This window comes from Chiloscyllium plagiosum, chromosome 36, assembly GCF_004010195.1.
Source record: "Chiloscyllium plagiosum isolate BGI_BamShark_2017 chromosome 36, ASM401019v2, whole genome shotgun sequence".
Lineage (NCBI taxonomy): Eukaryota > Metazoa > Chordata > Chondrichthyes > Orectolobiformes > Hemiscylliidae > Chiloscyllium > Chiloscyllium plagiosum.
The window spans coordinates 34,923,215-34,938,912 of NC_057745.1; positions in this window are offsets into that span (position 1 = coordinate 34,923,215).

Genomic DNA, 15,698 nt, shown 5'->3' on the forward strand with positions numbered 1-15,698 from the left:
TAGTGTATTTTGGAAGGTCTAATTCTAGAGCAAACTATACTGTAAACGGAAGAGCCTTGGGAAAAGTTGATGAGCACAGAGATCTGGGAGTGCAGGTCCATTGTACCCTGAAGGTGGCTGCACAGGTGGATAGCGTGGTCAAGAAGGCATATAGTATTCTTTCCTTCATTGGACGGGTATTGAGAATAAGAGCTGGCAGGTCATGTTAAAATTGTACAAGACTTTGGTTCAGCCACATTTATAATACTGTGTACAGTTCTGGTCGCCACATTACCAAAGGATGTGGACGCTTTGGAGAGGGTGCAGAGAAGGTTTACGAGGACGTTGCCTCATATGGAAGGTGCTAGCTATGAAGAAAGGTTGAGTAGGTTTATTTTCACTAGAAAAAAGGAGCTTGCGGGGGCTCCTGATTGAGGTCTACAAAATCGAAAGATTACAGAGAAACTTTTTTCCAGAGTGAGGGATTCAATAACAAGAAGTCACGTGTTCAAGGTGAGAGGAGAAAACTTTAAGGGAAAGTACATTACACAAGGATGGTAGGGGTGCCTGGAACGCGTTGCCAACAGAGATAGTAGAGGCAAGCACAGTAGATCCATTTAAGGTGCATCTGGACAGATGCATGAGTAGGCGGGGAGCAGAGAGATACAGATCCTTAGGAATTGGGCAATAGATTTAGACAGTGGATTTGGATCAGCACAGGCTTGGAGGACCGAAGGGCCTGTTCCTGGGCTGTAAATTTTCTTTGTTCTTTGACAACCAGCATGGCTTTGTCAGAAGGAGGACATTTATCAAGGAGGTGATCAGATGTGTGGGTTGTGGGTAGTGCAGTTGATGTAGTTTATATGCATTTCAGCAAAGGCTTTGATCAGATCCCACATGAGAGACTGAACAAGAAGGTAAAAGTTCACGGGATCCAAGGTAACTTGACAAGTTGAATTTTTGTGACAAATTTGGTAGAAGGCTGTTTGTGTGACTGCAAGCCAGTATCTAGTGGGATACCACACAAATCAGTGCTGGGTCCCTTATTGTTCGTGATATATATAAACACTAAAGATGGGCCGGGTGGTTAATAGTGAGAAAGAAGGCCTCAGATTACAGGAAGATATCGACAAATTGATCAGATTGGCAGATCAGTGACAGATGGAACTTAACCCTGAAAAGTGTGCACTTATGAAGAAGTAACACGTTAAGGGAGTACTCAATGAATGGCAGGACAATAGAAAATTCAGAGAAGCAGAGGGATCTTGAGGTGCTTGTCCATAGAATCCTGAAGGCAGCAAGACAGTTTAATAGGGTAGCTAAGAAGGCTTTTATCAGTCATGGCATAGATTATAAGAGCAGGGAGTTTATAATGGAACTGTACAAAATTTTGGTTAGGCGATTGCTGGATTACTGTTTGCAATTCTAGTTGCTACACAATAGGAAGGATGTGATTGTACTGGAGTGTGTGCATAGGAGATTCACCAGGATGTTGCTTGGAATGGAACATTTTAGCAACAAAGAGAGGCTGGAGAGGCTTGTGTTGTTTTCTTTGGAGCAGAGTAGGCTGAGAGGGGACCAGATTGAGGTATATAAGATTATCTGGGGCATGGATAGGTTGGATAGGAAGCACCTATTCCCCTTAGTTGAAGGTGGTGTATTTTAAGTGGAAAGGCAGCAGATTTAGAGGCAATTTGAGGAAATATTTTTTTCACAGAGGCTGTTGGGAATCTAGGTTAAAAGCAAAGACTGCAGATGCTGGAAACCACATTCTAGATTAGATTAGAGTGCCTGCAGGCTGGAGAGAGGCACTCTGCCTCTATTCCTGATGAAGGGCTTTTGCCCGAAACGTTGATTTTCCTGCTCCTCGGATGCTGCCTGACCTGCTGTGCTTTTCCAGCACCATTCTAATCTAGAAGCTGGTGGGAATCTGGAATGCACTATCTAGGAGGATAGTTGTGGTCGGAAACTTTATAACTTTTAAAAAGTACCTGGAAGAGCATTTGAAAAATGATAACATACAAGGCTATGGGCCAAATGCTGGAAAGTGTCATCCGAGTAGGTAGGTCAGTGCAGACCCGACGGACAGAAAGGTCTGTTCTTTGCTATATGACTCTGATTCTATGTATTAGTTTGCTGCTTAACTCATAATCATCATTGACTTGATAGTATATTTGAATGTGGATAGTGGTAACAAAGTGAGTGTGTCACAATTCACTTCTTGTACAGGTAGTTCTGTTCCAATGCTTGTTTCGTCAACGTGGATTCACTGTAACATGATTGACGCTGTTTCTAAAATGTGAATGTTTAAACGTGTTGGCTGTGAGGCGACGACGATGCCAACACTTTGAGCGCTGTTTCTAACGTGTGATTTTGCTATAACATGGGGGTGCACAAGAACACGTTATAGAAGAACTGACAATATATTTTTTTAAATTGTTTACTGTAAACTGTGATTCATTGTCAGACAACGTGTGTTCTGGGATGAAAGTAGTGCTCATCATGTCAACAATGAGTACGCTTGTGTTACTAAATTGTCGAACAATGGTAAATTTTTAAAGGTAGTCCTTCACAAGAATATGATCTCCCATGAAATGTGTAGATTTGTTGCTACTTTGGTGTGGATGGAACATCATGTGGATGCAGAGGGTCTGTCTACTGCTGGTGCTGGTGTGTTTGGTATCATTGAGCTGCATTCACACTTCATTACATTTCCTGATTCATCCCTGGCCAGTTCACAGATTCAAGTACAAGCCAATTTATGTGTCACATACCCATGTGTCTCTGAATGTGGATATGTAACACAAATATGATATCTGGGCATAATGCTTTGGTATTCTGATTCTTTTCCCCTTGAAAATGAATTGTAACAAGTTCAACTCCGGGTGGCCAAAATGAACAAAGCTTCTCACGTACTCCCTTAATACTATCAGGCCGTCCCTGAATATTGGCCTTGTACCTGCTCATCTTTAGCAATTGCTGATTGTAACTTCACACTGGCTGTGGTCAAAGTATAAACAGTCAATGTTGAGAATGTCGTCAACCTTATATTCCACAGCATCACTGTGTCAATAAAGAGGAATCTCTTGATGTTTCTGTGGGTTAATTTATCAGCTCAGTATGGCAGACAGAATCATCCTGGTACCTGAATTATACCTCACTTCGAAGTAATTTCCTTCAAATCTACTGACTGATTCAATTGTGTTAAGTGTAATCCGTTCTGCTGTAGTCAGTGTAGATTAAATTTCATGGATTGTGACTTTACCATGACCTATGTATATTGGGCATCCTGCTGCTATTACATTATTGTTATCTACTAATTGTGTTAAGTGTAATCCGTTCTGCTGTAGTCAGTGTAGATTAAATTTCATGGATTGTGACTTTACCATGACCTATGGTATATTGGGCATCCTGCTGCTATTACATTATTGTTATCTACTGTACTTGGTAGAAGATTTCAGGAAGCCAAGTTAGTGATGTATTGTCATTACAATGTGATTCTACTGATGTACAGAATCAATGGTCTTCTAATCTCTGGGACAGGCAGTATCATGGAATGCCACTCACTGAGGTACATGCCTTTCAAGATATTTAGTGGTAACTTGTTGGCACTAGTTTCTGTGTTCATAAATTCATACACTACACAAGATGCTCTTCAGCCTATTGAATCTGCACTGCAAAAAATACACAACTACCTGCACGAGTCCCACTTTCCTGCACTAGTCCATAGCCTTGAATGTCATGATACTTTGAATGCTCATCCAAGTATTTTTTAAAGGTGGTGAGGTTTTCTGCCTCAATTACTGTGGGATATAAATGAATTAATGTTATTTCTGCAACTATAAATTCTGATACAGAACAGGAATGAGAAAATATATATTCAGCAAAAAGAAAGGCTATGTTAGCATGAGACATGATTACAGAACAATGGTGGATGTATGGGCAAACAGGAAAACATCTGTTTTCCCCACTTGCACGGAGACACAGGAACAAACCCTAATCAAAGAGGTCAAAGTGGCCACTGGATAGAAATAGATGCTGATAGAAGAAAAGATATGCCTAATCAATAACCTACGGTAGACTGATGTCAAACACCCTTATGGGAGTCAGAGATAAGAGTTTGTCACGGACAAGACAGGATAAACAGAAGTTGTGGGATAAGTCTTAAGGAAATGAGTGACGTAAGCGAAGCAGGGAACAAACAATGGAATAAGGAAAACATATGGGAAAAAAACTGTATAAATTGCCAAAGTTTTTTTTGGGTTTACTGTGCATTTGTCATTGCCTTACCTGGCAATTAGACAAGGCACCCACTTGCAAGTGTACGAATAAACGACTCTGATTCAGATATTTGGTCTCGGACTGAAATTATTAAAGTGAGTGAGCTTTTGTTTCTCACAATTACCCTGCCAGGCTACCCTTTCCAGACCCTCTAGGTGATTTTGCCATGCTGCCTTTTCAGGATATGATGTTAATTGTTGTAAAAGCTGCTGATCACCTTGTAGTGTTGACTTAGTTTATGAGGTTAACATTCTGAAGTGCTTGGTCATGACCTGAAATTCACCTTTCACTTGGTCACTCTGAACTGATGTGTTTGGGTAGCTGCAGCAAACTCTCACAGATTGTGTTGGTTTGCTATGACCCTGCTATCCATAGCAAAAGTGTGTCGACACCTAGAGCATGAAATTGCTGTTGACCTGCCTCTATGGTTTCATAATGCATCCATCTTCAAGTAACGGGCTTTTCTTTTCCCAAGAATATACTTCCTAAACCACACTGTAAGTAATCTAATCTAATCTAATCTAATCTAAAGGTGTAACTGCCAACTTAATGAGGCCCACTGAGAGTTTCTGTTTGGGAAAATCACACTCATATCCTTTACAGTGGCACCTTCCATTCTGGCGGTGCTGTATGTAACTCAATTTAGAGCCTATTCATTTTGAAATTAATTTTTACCGTAAGTTGTTCTTCTCGTACTTTTTAAATCTTTGTTGGATCTTTCTGATCTTCACAGATTCTGGGAAGTCCCCACTGCAAATGGTAAGCAAGGTTTTTAGACTTCTCAGGACCACTTATCACTTGTTATAGAGTCATACAGCACAAAGAAAATCCTTCAGTCCAACTAGTCCATGCCAAACATAATCCCAAACTAAATTAGTCCCACCTTCCTAATCCTGGCCCATATCCCTCCAAACCATTCCTATTCATGTGCCTATCCAATATCTTTTAAATGTTGTAATTGTGCCCACATCCACTACTTCCTCAGGAAGTTCATTTGTGGGCGGCATGGTGGCACAGTGGTTAGCACTGCTGCCTCACAGCGCCGGAGACCCGGGTTCAATTCCTGCCTCAGGCGACTGACTGTGTGGAGTTTGCACATTCTCCCCGTGTCTGCGTGGGTTTCCTCCGGGTGCTCCGGTTTCCTCCCACAGTCCAAAGATGTGCAGGTCAGGTGAATTGGCCATGCTAAATTGCCCGCAGTGTTAGGTAAGGGGTAAATGTAGGGGTATGGGTTTCGCTTCGGCGGGGTGGTGTGGACTTGTTGGGCCGAAGGGCCTGTTTCCACACTGTAATGTAATCTAATCTAATCTAATCTTCATTCCACACACAGACTACCCTCTGTGTAAAAGAAATTGCCCCTCATGTCTTTTAAAAATCTCTATCCTCTCACATAGTCTTAAAATCCCCTAAGGACACTGATCAAAGAGTATATGGTGTTTGAACAGTTGTAATTGTTTGAAAGTGTCATCGCATGACCATTCCATAATTGTGTCTATCTCAATTTTTCATTGTAGATCTTTCTTTTTCTTAGGCATAGAATGTAGTGGCACATTTATTTATTTTTTATTGGTTTTGCTTTGCTTGACTTTTTATTTTTAACTTCTTTGCATCTGTCTCTGTTTTTCTTTTGCTGCTCCTTCTCCGGCCTTTGTCCCTTGAAGAGTGTTTGCAGTTACAGATGTCTGCCTGTAGATGGTGTTTGTGTCAAATAGAGTTACCCTGGGTCTGAAATATCTTGGCACTGATTTAAGAAAGAAAATGGTGGATTTGATTGAGGTTTGGACAGAGGGAAGTCTGATAGAGGAGAAAACATTTTTAAGAGCTTTCAAAGCTGGACAGCAGCTCTTTAAGGACCATTTAAATTTTTATTTTTAAATAGAACAGCAGACGGTAGGGTTTTGTTTCATAGGAGAGTTTTCACTGTGTAGCCTTTAATTTTTCTTGATTTATAACTACAGCCTTTTTATTTTAAGGAAAGGGACTATTTGAAATTTTTATATCTAGCACCAACCGTTTTGATTTTAATTAAAGTAGATTGACCTCTGACTGATCAGTGTGACCGTATGGCTGTCTGTACGCTCAGAAGCTGATAATGCTTATTATTTTAATTCTTTCCCAGAGCTGCTGTCAAATTAGTCTTCAAGTGGTTTTCCCAAATATTAGTCACTAAGACCTTGGGACTCTTTCTTCATAAATGCTCACTGTTTCTAACCATGATGTGGATTTTGCCTCCAACAAGTTGATTTACCTGAATCTTACATTATCCCTTGTAACATAAAGAAACTAGGAGATGGATATCATGAAGTTGAAGAGTATCTGAGTTGAAGATGTTGTTTATTTGTTGAGCTTTCCACATAGTGTGTCTAACTCATATCTAGCAAAGAAACTGCAAGTCAACTCTTATTAATAATAAACAATAACATTTATTTATTTAACACCATTAGTACTATATCAACAAAATACACTATAAACTAACAATTTACAATATAAATCTAATTAACTATCTTGTACTTTAACTTAACTTGGATGATCATATCCCATCACCCTTGATCCACATGGTGATGATCGGCTGGTTGTCTTCTCCCGGTGGTCCCAGGGTATCTTCTCTTCAAGTGATTGGTCTCGAGTTACTGCTCCTGAGGATGGTATTGTGGTGATTCTTATACTTAGTGGTTGTTCTAGCCCAGTTGGGAAGGTCTTTAGTGTCCTCCAATAGATTGATCAGGGCTCAATCATCCCAATTGATTGGACCCAACCAGGCGTTGACATGTCGATGGCAGGATGGTCCTTGGGCATCCATTCCTGACATCGGTAGTCCTCTCCAAATAAGGGTTTGAGGTGCTTTGTATCTGATAACCAACTCAAGGTTTCAGTTGTCCTGGGTATAGCATTCAAGTTGATTCAATTCATGGAACATAGAACATTAAAGTGCAGTACAGGCCCTTCGGCCCTCAATGTTGTGCCAACCCGTGAAACCAATCTAAAGCCCATCTAATCTGCACAATTCCATTATCATCCATATGTTTATCCAATGACCGTTTAAATTCCCTTAATATTGGTGAGTCTACTACTGTTGCAGGCAGGGCATTCCACGCCCCGAACTTCTCTCTGAGTAAAGAACCTACCTCTGACATCTGTTCTGTATTTATCACCCCTCAATTTAAAGCTATGTCCCCTTGTGCTAGCCACCACCATCTAAGGAAAAAGGCTATCACTGTCCACCTTATTTAATCCTCCGATCATCTTGCCTCTATGAAGTCACCTCTTAACCTTCTTCCCTCTAACAAAAACAGCCTCAAGACCCTCAGCCTTTCCTTATAAGATCTTCCCTCCATACCAGGCAACGTCCTGGTAAATGTCCTCTGCATCCTTTCCAAAGCTTCCACATGCTTCCTATTATGCGGCGACCAGAACTGTACAGAACTGTACAAATGCAGCCACACCAGAGTTTTGTACAGCTACAACACGAAACATGGAACATAGTACAGCACAGTAGTGGCCCTTCAGCCCTCAATGTTGTACTGACCTTTTATCCTACTCTAAGGTCAAACTAACCTGCATACCCTACATTTTACTATCATCCATGTGCCTATCCAAGTGTCGCTCAAATGTCCCTAATGTATCTTACTCTTCTACCACCGCTGGCAGTGCATTCCACACATCCACCACTCTCTGTGTAAAAAACATACCTCTGACATTTCCCCTAAACCTTCCTCCAATCATCTTAAAATTAAGTCGACTCGTGATAGCCATTTCTGCCCTGGGAAAATGTCTCTGGCTATCTACTCTATCTGTGCCTCTCATCATCTTATACCAGTCACCTCTCATCCTTCTTTGCTCCAATGAGAAAAGCGTTAGCTCCCTCAACCTTTCTTCATGAGACATATCCTCCTGTCCAGGCAGCATCTTGGTAAATCTCTGCACCCTTTCTAAAGCTTCCACATCCTTCCTATAATGAGGCGACCAGAACTGAACACAATATTCCAAGTGTGGTCTAACCAGGACTTTATAGCACTGCAGCATAACCTCATGGCTCTTAAACTCACAGCTCCCCCTGCTAATGAAAGCCAACACACCATACACTTTCTTAATAACCCTATCAACTTAGGTGACAACTTTGAGAGATCTATGTACATGGACCCCAAGATCCCTCTGTTCCTCCACACTGTCAAGACTCCTGCCTTTAACCCTGTAATCTACATTCAAATTCGACAACCAACTTCATACATTTCCAGGTTGAATCCCATCTGCACTTCTCAGCCCAGCTCTGCATCCTGTCAATGTCCCAGTTGCAAATTACAACAGCGCTCCACACTATCCACAACTCCACCAACCTTTGTGTCATTGGCAAACTTACTAACCCACCCTTCCACTTCTACATCCAAGTCATTTATAAAAATCAGAAAGACCAAAAGTCCCAAAACAGATCCCCGTGGCACACCACTGGTCACTGAGCTCCAGGCTAAATACATTCCATCTATTCCCACACTCTATCTTCCATTGGCCACCCCATTCTGTATCCAGACAGCCAAATTTCCCTATATCCTATGCCTTCTTACTTTTGAATGAGCATCGGCAACCTTATCACGCACCTTACTTAAATCCATACACACCACATCCACTAGTCGATCTTCATCAATGTGTTTTGTCACTTCGTCAAAGAATTCAATAAGGCTGGTTTCTGCAGCATGCTAATTAGCACAGTCACTTGGTCAAGGTTTGTCTCAATTTCCCAGCATGCCTCATTTATTGTCCATCTTTCGTAAATCCATCATAAATCCATCATTTTGAGTGGTCTGATGAGCTACATATTACAACGTGCTATTACGTACAAACATAATGCTCACAGGCACATCAGTGTCTAGGCTAATATTTAACTATTAGATTACAACAGAGAAGCATATGAACATACAAACAAGAAACAAGACCATTCAGCCCTTCCAGCCCACTCTGCCATTCAATAAGATACTGGCTGATCTGATTTCAATTTCAACTGTACATTTGTGCATATCTCCAATGTTATTCATCCTCTTGGTAATCCAGAACCTATCTTCCTCTATGTTAAAATATGTAAATATTCTGCATCTACTGCCTTTCAAGGAAGAGACTTCCAAAGAATCACAACCCTCTGAGAGATAAAAATTAGTTTTCTCATCCCTAGCTTAAATGGATGATTCCTTATTTTTAAACAATGACCCCTAATTCTAGATTTTCCCTCAAGAGAATATTGACACCCATCTGGTCAAGTCCCCTCAACAGTTTGTTTCAATTAAATCACTCCTCCCTCTTCTATCTCCCAGAGATTACATAGCAAGATCTGTCAAGCCTTTCCTCAAGAGGCAATCTGCTCTTACCAAGTGTTAGCATGCAACTAGACAGCTTCATGCTTCAAAGGAGACAAGCAGGGGGCTGGAAGAACACAGCAAGCCATGCAGCATTTGGAGGTGGATAAGTCAACGTTTTAGGTCTAACCCTTCTACAGGACTGGGGGTGGGTGTAAAGTAATAAAGTAATTCCATTAAGATAGTGCATGCAATCTTTACATCATCAGGTCACATGCTATGAGGCAAATATACTATTATAAGTATGTCTTTCAAAGGCATACAACCATGTGATGGTGTGCAACAGTGATGCAGAGTGTGGCACTTTCTGTATTGGATTTCTCGGTACCTGTATTGGTTTCTTGGAGTGTGTCTGTCTGTGTATTGTGCTTCTGGATGTATATGCTTCTCTAAATAGTGTGTCTATATCTGTATTAGGTTTCTGAGAGTGTGTATCTGATTCGGGTTTTTGGAAGAGTGTTTATCTCTACTGGGTGTATGCGACAATATCTGTGTCAGTATTGTATGTGAGAGAGTGTGTCTGTATCTGTATTGTGTGAGAGAGTATGTCTGTATCTGTATTGTGTGAGTGTGTCTGTATCTGTATTGTGTAAGTGTGTCTGTGTATCAGCATTGTGTGTGAGAGAGTGTTTGCATCAGCATTGTGTGTGAGAGAGTGCGTCTCTATCTGTATTGTGTGAGTGTGCCTGTATCTGTACTGTGTCTGAGAGTGTGTCTGTATTTATATAGAATTTCTGATAGTGTGTCTGCCTCTAAATTGGATGTCTATGACATTGATATCTGCATTGATATACTGAGAGAATAGGCTAATTAAGAACTGGATGAAACTGGAATCTCATTTACTGAGTGAGCTAGGCCTCCTGTGTTTGGAACATATATAAGTATTCAATCCAGTTGAATTGACTGAGCACCCGAGTGCAAGTTACAATCGAGTGCAGGAGTTTTCAGTGAAGAAAGAAGAGGGGTGTTTTGTTGCTTTTTACCTCAACAAAGCAGCTGATTGGTGAGCATTTCTAGAGTTTAATATTAGTTTGTTAAGAAGGGAAACATAACAATAAAAAGTAAAGAGCAGGGACAGTAGGTTGATATTAATTAATGATTTAGTTAAATTGAGATAGCAGGTTTGCTGGTGTGTTGTAACTGCAGCTGCTGAACACCAAGTGTTCCACAGTGAACACACCTGTAACAAATGTTTGCACCTCAAGCAACTTTTAGATCTAAGTTGAGGATCTGGAGTTTGAGCCGCAAGTATCGCACGGCACTGGAGAGGGGGAATATTATCTGGGCTCCAGGTGGCAACCACATCCCTTGAATGTTGATCAAGGACAGGAAAGTATGGGACACAAGGTGTACCTCTCAAGGACCCTGAGTCCCTGCAATTGTCCAACAGTATTAGGTCCTTGCAACTTGTTTGATGAGAGTGAGCCTTTGGGGAAGAGAGTGACTGAACCATGATACTACAGAGCAGGGAGCCTTTTAATGGTGGTAGGGTGGGGTGGAGATAATGGGAATGTAGTAGTGGTAGGGGACAGAATAATTATGGGATAGATACTGTTCACTGCAGAGGGTGAGACCTAAGGCTGATTTACCTGTTTGGTGCCAAGGTTAAGGATACACCTTGGGACTGGAGAAAAGTTTAGAATGGGAGGGCAGCAATCGAGTATTTGTTATCCAAGTTGTTACCAACTACAAATTAGGTTTAGAAAAGAGATACTGATGAAAGATTTTGAAAGATTAATTGACACTACAACCACAAGCACCCATTCCCTCCAACAGTGATGTTCAGTAGTAGTGTGCAGCATTGACAAATTGCACTGCAGAAATTAATCAAAGATCCTCAGACAGCACCTTCCAAACCTACGACCACTTCAATCTAGAAGGACAAGAGCAGCAGATACATAGGAAAATCACCACCTTCAAGATTCCCTCCAAGCCACTCACCAAATGATTTGGAAATATATCTCTTTTTCTTCACTGTTACTGCATCAAAATCATGGAATTCCCTCCCTAGTGGCATTGTGGGTCAACCAACAGCAGGTGGGCTGCAGCAGTTCAAGAAGATAGCTCACCACCACCTTCTCAAGGGCAACTAGGGATGGGCCATAAATGCTGGCTAACCAACGATGCCCACATTGCGCAAAAATAAAATGTAAAAAAACCTGCAACTATGAACTCCCCATTGCACATACACAGTTGCAACAAACAAAATATGGGTAGAGGGAAACCGAGAGATAGTGCCGCGGATACTATTCACAGTTACTGAAATGATACTTATGATTCTTGTGCTGTTCAGAACATTGCTTTTCAATTATCACTCTCTGGGTGTTTCCACTAGTTTGCAATAGAAACAAGATGGCTACTTTGTTTATAAAAGATTTCTGACTTATGAGCTAACAGTCACAGCTTACAACAGCTGAAGGAAAAATTAACTGGTTTCCTTCAGGTTTAAATTGGGTTTTAGCTACAAAGAAAAGCAAGGCAGCTTCTGAGCTGTGGAAGAACAAAGCACTTCTTTCTCTTTCTCTTTTTCTCTCTCTCTCTCTCTCCCCCTACACCACCCCTGTTTTGTTCCTAGCCCCAAGCTATTCAATTATCTGTGAACCAATCACACAATTCTTAGCAGACAAAAGGTTTTATCATCAAAAGTGGTCACTAATCCGTTGACCAATTGAGTTATTGTCACTCACCAGCTGCATCGGAATACAGAGTCCCCTTGGCTCCAGTTCATCTACAGCCACTTCAATTACAGTTGTTCACACGATGCTCATCATAAGTATCAGGTTACGTATTTGTGAAGATAAGACACCAGTTTTAAAATAGTATTTTCCCATTTCAGCCTACATTTTAAACAATACAGACCAAAACCTTGTGGTCTTTACACAACTGAAAATGCCTTTTTTCCCTGTTATAGTTTTCTCTGTAACTTAAACAGAGATTGTATTCTCTAGGTACGAATCCAAAGCTATTCTCAGCTCCTGAGGTTTTGCTTCCTTCTTCTTTGTCTGGCTGAATAACTTCTAATTCTGGAACTGATTTTCATAGTGAGGACCACTCTAGCCAAAGTTAGGTGTCAATACATTGTGTCATTAGAAACTAATTGAGTCTATCAAGTTCAGAGATCTCTTAGAAAATCCTTCAATCTGATTCTTCAGGGGCTTCCTGCGAATCCCTCCCTCCCAAAGTTATAGAGTCATAGAGATGTACAGAATGGAAACAGACCCTTCAGTTCAACTTGTCCATACTGACCAGACATCCCAATCCAATCTAGTCCCACCTGCCAGCACCCGGCCCATATCCCTCCAAACCCTTCTTATTCATATACCCATCCAGATGCCTTTTAAATGTTGCAAATGTATCATCCTCCACCACTTCCTCTGGCAGCTCATTCCATACACGTACCACCCTCTGCATGAAAATTTTCCCCTTATGTCTTTTATATCTTTCCCTCTCAACCTAAACCTATGCCCTCTAGTTCTGAACTCCCCCAACCCAGGGAAAAGACTTTGTCTATTTATTCTATCCATGCCCCTCATGATTTTATAAACCTCTATAAGGTCACCCCTCAGCCTCCGATTGTCCAGGGAAAAGAGCCCCAGCCTACCCATCCTTTCCCTATAGCTCAAATCCTCTAACCCTGGCAACATCCTTGTAAATCTTTTCTGAACCCTTTCAAGTTTCACAACATCTTCCGATACGAAGGAGACCAGAATTGCACACAATATTCCAACAGTGGCTGAACCAATGTCCTGTACAGCCGCAACATGACCTCCCAACTCCTGTACTCAATACTCTGACCAATAAAGGAAAGCAACCTAATGCTATCGTATTTACCTGCGACTCCACTTTCAAGCAGCTATGAACCTGCACTCCAAGGTCACTTTGTTCAGCAACACTCCCTAGGACCTTACCTTCAAGTGTATAAGTCCTGCTAAGATTTGCTTTCCCAAAATGCAGCACCTCGCATTTATCTGAATTAAACTCCATCTGCCACTTCTCAGCCCATTGGCCCATCTGATCAAGATCCTGTTGTAATCTGAGGTAACCTTCTTCGCTGACCACTACACCTCCAATTTTAGTGTCATCTGCAAGCTTACTAACTTTACCTCTTATGCTCACATCCAAATCATTTATATAAATGAAGAAAAGTAGAGGACCCAGCACCGATCCTTGTGTTACTCCACTGGTCACAGGCCTCCAGTCTGAAAAACAGCCCTCCACCACCACCCTCTGTCTTCTACCTTTGAGCCAGTTCTGTATCCAAATGGCTAGTTCTCCCTGTATCCCATGAGATCTAACCTTGCTAATCAGTCTCCCACGGGGAACCTTGTCGAACACCTTACTGAAGTCCATATAGATCATGTCCACTGCTCTGCCTTCATCAATCTTCTTTGTTACTTCTTCAAAAAACTCAATCAGTTTTATGAGACATGATTTCCCATGCACAAAGCCATGTTGACTATCCCTAATCAGTCCTTGCCTTTCCAAATACATATACATCCTGTCCCTCAGGATTCCCTCCAACAACATGCCCTCCACCTACGTCAGGCTCACTGGTCTATAGTTCCATGTGTTGTCCTTACCACCCTTCCAAAACAGTGGCACCACATTAACCAACCCAGTCTTCCGGCACTTCACCTGTGACTATTGATGATACAAATTTCTCAGCAAGAGGCCGAGCAATCACTACCCTAGCTTCCCACAGAGTTCTAGGGTCCACATGATCAGGTCCCGGGGACTTATGAAGAATTCTTGATTCCTGAAGAAGGGCTCGTGCCCGAAACGTCAACTCTCCTGCTCCTTGGATGCTGACTGACTTGCTGCGCTTTTCCAGCAACACATTTTCAGCTGGGGACTTATACACTTTTATGTGTTTCAAGACATCCAGCACTTCCTCCTCTGTAATGTGGACCTTTTTCAAGATGTCACCATCTATTTCCCTGCAGTCTATATCACAGTAAACACTGATGCAAAATACTTATTTAGGGGTTCACTGATCTTTGAGGGGCTCTATTCTCTCTCTAGTTATCCTTTTGTCCTTAACGTATTTGAAAATCCCTTTGGATTCTCCTTAATTCTATTTGTTAAAACTATTGCATGTCCCTTTTTTCCCCTCCTGATTTCCCTCTTAAGTGTACTCTTAATGCCTTTATAATCTTCTAAGGATTCACTTGATCTATCTTGTCTATACCTGACATATGCTTCCTTCTAACCCTCAATTTCTTTAGTCATCCAGCATTCCCTATACCTACCATCCTTTCCTTTCACCCTAACTGGAATATACGATGTGTCTGGATTTTCATTATCATATTTCTGAAGGCTTCCCATTTCCAGTCGTCCCTTTACCTACGAACATCTGCCTCCAGTCAGCTTTTGAAAGTTCTTGCCTAATACCGTCAATACTAGCCTTCCTCCAATTTAGAACTTCAACTTTTAGATTGGTCTATCCTTTTTCATCACTATTTTAAAACTAATAGAATTATGGTTGGCCCCAAAGTGCTACTCCACTGAAACCTCAGTCACCTGCCCTGCCTTATTTTCCAACAGTAAGTCAAGGTTTGCACCTTCTCTAGTAGGTACATCCACATACTGAATCAGAAAATTTTCTTGTACACACTTAACAAATTCCTCTCCATCTAAACCTTTAACACTATGGCAGTCCAAGTCTATGTTTGGAAAGTTATAAATCCGCTACCATAACCACCGTATTATTCTTACAGATAACTGAGATCTCCTTACAAATTTTATTTCTCAATTTCCCTCTGACTATTAAGGGATCTATGATACAATCCCAATAAGGTAATCATCCTTTTCTTATTTCTCAGTTCCACCCAAATAACTTCCCTGGATGTATTTCCAGGAATATCCTCCCTCAGTACAGCTGTAATGTTATCCCTTATCAAAAATGCCACTCCCCCTCCTCTCTTGCCTCCTTTTCTGTCCTTCCTGTAGTATTTGTATCCTGGAACATTAGGCTGACAGTCCTGTCCATTCCTGAGCCATGTGTCTGTAATTGCTATGATATCCCAGTCCCATGTTCCTAACCATGCCCTGGGTTCATCTGCCTTCCCTGTTAGGCCTCTTGCATTGAAATAAATG